Source organism: Rhinopithecus bieti, unplaced genomic scaffold, assembly GCF_001698545.2.
Source record: "Rhinopithecus bieti isolate Rb0 unplaced genomic scaffold, ASM169854v2 scaffold_4653, whole genome shotgun sequence".
Taxonomy (NCBI): domain Eukaryota; kingdom Metazoa; phylum Chordata; class Mammalia; order Primates; family Cercopithecidae; genus Rhinopithecus; species Rhinopithecus bieti.
Genome location: NW_016804400.1, coordinates 61042 through 65952, shown reverse-complemented (window position 1 = coordinate 65952; position 4911 = coordinate 61042). Strand labels below are relative to the sequence as shown.

Sequence of the window (4911 nt, the reverse complement as noted above, 5' to 3'; positions counted from 1 at the left end):
TGTGAGGTGTTGGTCTGCACCTAGTGGGGGATGTCTCCCAGTTAGGCTACTCAGGGGTCAGGGATCCACTTGAGCAGGCAGTCTCCCCATTCTCAGATCTCAACCTCTGTGCTGGGAGATCCACTGCTCTCTTTGAAGCTGTCAGACAGGGGCATTTACCTCTGCCCAGGTTTCTGCTCCTTTTTGTTTAGTTACGCCCTGTCCCCAGAGCAGGAGTCTACAGAGGCAGGCCAGCCTCCTTGAGCTGTGGTGGGCTCCACCCAATTGGAGTTCTGGGACGCTTTGTTTACCTGCTTAAGCCTCAGCAATTGTGGGCGCCCCTCCCCCAGCGTGGCTGCCTTGCAGTTAGATCTCAGACTGCTGTGCTAGCAATGAGGGAGGCTCCCTGGGTGTGGGACCCTCTGGGCCAGGTGTGGGATATAATCTCCTGGTGTGCAGTTTGCTAAGACCCTTAGTAAAGCACACTATTAGGGTGGGAGTTACCTGATTTTCCAGGTGTTGTGTGTCTCAATTTCCTTTGGCTAGGAAAAGGAATTCCCTTCCCCCTTGCGCTTCCCAGGTGAGGCATGCCTCACCCTGCTTGAGCTCTGGCTGGTTGGGCTGCGCCTGTGGACCAGGACCAGCACCAACTGTCCCACACGCCCCAGTGAGATGAACCCAGTATCTCAGTTGAAAATGCAGAAATCACCCATCTTCTGTGTCCCTCACACTGAGAGCTGGAGGCTGGAGCTGTTCCTATTCTGCCATGTTGAGCGGGCCCTCAGGACACACTTCTTTAGTACGCATTTAGTTTTCACTTTTTGCATTCCTTCATTTAGTTTTCACTACCCAGAACTGTGACACATGTATAAAAATGAATCATGGGTGTTTGTAGAACTGAACTTAAGTAGATTTTGTGCTAATGGAAAAAGCAATCACCAGAAGTATTTTGGAAAAAAAAAAATAAGGCATTGAATGGCTGTCATATCACATCACTCTGATATCATGCTGAGTATCACATTCATGCATGCAACGTTTCATGTATCCTATAAAAATTATATAAGACACATAGCAGAAGATGTTCTTTTCAGATAGTTTTGTGGTAGCAAAACCAAACAAACAAACCTCCCTATTAGCAATTAGTATAATAGGATTAAACGTAACTTTATTAAGGTCATCTACTAAAATCTTCTTAATGCGAAGTATATTGAAAGTCTTGGGAGTGCGCAGGGCTGGCCCCGCGGTGGAGTCACGCGGGGACTCATGCGGGTGGTCTAGGGGACCCAGGCTGGGAGCCCATGGCCCGGGCCGCGACGGCCGAGCGGGGCTGCGTGTCTCCCGCCTAGCCCGCGCGCAGCACGGATGGGCTGCCGCGCGCCTTCCTGCAGAGCCTGCTCACCCTGTTAGACATCCTGGACCACCGGCGGCGCGGCTGCGTGCACCTGCGAGAGATCCAGTCCTGCTGGCAGGGTGCCAAAGCGCGAGGGCTGCCTAGCGGGGTGCTGAAAGGCCTGAGTCAGGTGGCCCCAGCCAGCTGCTACCTGACCTTCCAGCGCTTGGTTGCCGGCCTGCGCACCTCGCTGCTGAAAGCCGATTGCCGCACCCGGGACCCCACGCGCGCCCGGGCCGGGCCCGGAGACCAGCCGCCGCAGCGCCTGCTGTTTGCACCGGCTGACGATCTGCTGACGGTCCTGGAGAGGAAGCCCCTGTCCCTGGGCGTTCGCGCCCCTCTGACAGGTCCCAGAGGCCCGGCCCGCAGCCTGGAGCAGCTGTACGCCCCCGCCAAGGCGCCGCCCTGCCCAGCCGAGCGCGAGCGGTCCCAGAGCCCGTCGCTGGAACCGAGCCAGCGCGCGGACGCAGGTGCAGCGGCCTGCAGGACCTTGGAGGCGGATTCAGGGGATACCCGGATGCCCCCCCGTGCCCGAGGGGAACGTCGGAGGCACACCATCACCAGCGGCGTGGACTGCGGCCTGCTGACCAGATGTAGGAGCTGGAGCAGGAGAGGGAGATGCTGCCGCAGGGATTGGAGATGATGGTGCCGGGCCGCAATTGGCACCAGCAGCAGCTGCAACGACTGCAGGAGTGCCAGTGCCGCCTGGGCCAGAGCAGAGCCAGCGCCGACATTGGGGCTGTGGGGAGCCCTCGCCCACTGGGACGGCTACTGCCCAAGGTAGAGGAGGTGGCCCGGTGGCCGGGGGAGCTGCTGGCTGCAGCCTGGGCCAGCCAGGCCCTGCCCACGTCCTCCTCCGGGCCGTCTGCTCTGCCCTGACGTCCACCTTGTCTCCGGGATGGCAGCAGCAGATCATCCTCATGCTGAAGGAGCGGAACCGACTCCTCACCCAGGAGGTGACCGAGAAGAGTGAGCGCATCACGCAGCTGGAGCAGGAGAAGTAGGTGCTCATTAAGCAGCTGTTTGAGGCCGGTGCCCTGAGCCAGCAGGACGCGAAGTCTCTGTACTCCACCTTCATCTTGCAGGTGTGGACTGAGTGGGCCCCCAGTGCCGGCCTGGCACTCAGCCCTTCGAGGGCGGGCGCCTTGTCGCACCCAACCTCTCTGGCTGGAGACCCCCAGCAGGCCCAGGCAGTCCAGGAGTCGGCGCCTTCCTGTCCGCCTTGCCATCCTGGTTCCCCAGGCCTGTCCCCGGCTGACCCGGACACCGAGCCCTTGACTTGGTTTTGGCCTCAGGTGCTGACATGGGCTGGAGCTCTCTTGAGTCCGCATAGTCCGCAGCTACTACTGCCGCTGTCAGTGGACAGTGGGGGACCCCTCCACGAGTTACCAGATCTCTGGCTGCCCTGGCTTCCAGCGATGCTGCCTGCCCTGGGGTCCCATCGCCAGGGAAAAGAACTGCTCGCGCCAGGCTGCACTTCCGACAAAGGCCTGCAGTGGGCGCCAGGCGGCTCCGTTGCGGCGCCGACGCTGCGCCAGAGACCTGCGGGTCCAAGGGCAGCTTCCCCCGACCTCAACCAGGGCACCAGGACAAAGCGGCTGTCGCCCGGGCGGGAGCAGATGGAGGGGGTGGGGATGACCTCTAAGCAGGGGATGCCCGCCTGGCACGGGAGCCCCGGGGATGGCGGTCGGATTTCAGGTCTTGGCCAAGCCTGAGAGACTGGCTGCAGCGGATCCCGGAGCCAGGTAGACTAGAGCTTGGCCTGCGTGTGCCTCCTGCAGACCCCAGGGTGATGGCCTTCCTCATTCTGGCCAGGCGATGGCCTTCCTCATCCTGTGGGACCCAACGTGGCTGCCCCACTTTGAGTCCCACAAAACAACCTGTGAGCCTGGCTCCCCAGGAGGGCCCTGTCCCCAGGAGGGGGATCAACCTGGGCCTCCAGACAGTTCCCAGGCACGTCATAGGGAGAGTCTGTCACCCCCCACTCAGGATTCCCAGAGTCTGGTGTCCTACACATCCCCCTTTCCTCCCACTCCCAGCCTGAACCCAGGTTTCTTTGGGGAGAGGCCACTTCCCTCAGCCAAGGAAAAGGAGAACCCCCACGGTACAGGAGGAGGCTGGGGCAGGTCACCTTGGGTGTCACTCCCTGCCCCCCTGCCCAGGCCCACTCCCGCTGGTTCTGGGATACGCACTGGTGGGGGCCCCATGCTCAGCCCAGCTTGGAGGGCCCCAGTGCCACCAGAGCCAGGGGCATGGCAACGTCATGGGTGGATTCTGAAGCCCAGGGCCCCTAATGTAGGGTCAGTGTGTGTGGGGCACATAGCCCCCGATGCAGGGTCAGTGTGTGTTGGGCGCAGGGACCCTGATGAGGAGTCAGTGTATGGGGGGTGCACGGACCCCGATGCAGGGTCAGTGTGTGGGGGGCGCAGGGACCCCTCGTGCCCAGAGCACTTTGGTGCACTGTTCCACAAGGCACCCCTGTCTCAGAGGTGGGGTCCTGGCAGGCAGGGCAGCAACTCCCTTCTGGAACCCAGCTCCACGCTAACCTGCCCACAGGAACCCCACAGAGCCGCATTCCCTGCCGCACCCAGGCTGCAGGGGTGTTCTAGGACAGGCCCAAGACAGCCCAGCGTGCAGCTGCCCTCCTACCCTGAGGATGGGAGTGGGCTTTCCAGAGACATAAGGATGCCAGGCCTGGACATCGTGGGTGGGAAAAGGAGCGGGTCCTGAAGGCCTGTGCCCCACAGCCCCAGCACCGGGTGGACTGCAGTGCAGTGGGTGGGCCAGCGGCAGCCGGGGAGAAGGCCCCCCATCAGCAGGCTGGGGTCTGCCCACCAGGGCCTCCCCACGTCTGCCTTTGAGGGTGCCTGCCATGCCCTGGGGGATCCTGGCCTCTTTACAGGACTGGAAGCAGAAGACAGAATAGTGTCTGTCCTGGGGTAACTTCATCGAGAGACCGCCCATGTAGAGCTGGACCCCGCAGCTAAAGAGGAAATGTGAGACAGGCTGGCACCTCTGGAAAAACTGTCTCTCAGCCTTGGTGTACCATGCAAGGTGAAAAAAATATAGGTCCTCCAAGTTTACAGTTTGCAATCAAGCTAGTGCGTGGCCCTGCAGACTACGAGGGGAGAATTTAAAGTGGCTCCCGACTGGCACGGTCTAGGTGGCTGGCAGAGGCACATGCAGACCCTCCCTGGAGCCCGCCCTAGTGATGCTGGGTGGGTCAGTCTCCTTCCACGATATGAGCAGCATCCCTGGCCTCTATCCACGAGGTGCCAGTAGCGTGCACAGGTACATACAAGTGCGTGCACACACAGTTGTGACACTCAGAACTGTCTCAGGATGTCAAAATGTGTCCCTGTGGGCAGAATTGTCCTTGGTTGAGAATCTGCCCGAGAGGAAACAACCACAGGCGGCCTCAGGATTTTGTGTTGATCGAGTTCCAAGGAAAATGACTATCTCCACCGACCGCGGTGGCTCACGCCTGGAATCCCAGCACTTGAGGCCAGGAGTTTGAGAGCAGCCTGGGCAACATAGTGAGA

At 60.6% G+C, this 4911-nt stretch overlaps 1 pseudogene; it reads left to right on the top strand.

Annotated features, from left to right (window-relative positions):
* The first annotated feature begins 1277 nt into the window (after positions 1–1277).
* On the top strand, positions 1278–3084 carry LOC108526872 (suppressor APC domain-containing protein 2 pseudogene; annotated as a pseudogene).
* The last annotated feature ends 1827 nt before the right edge of the window (positions 3085–4911 follow it).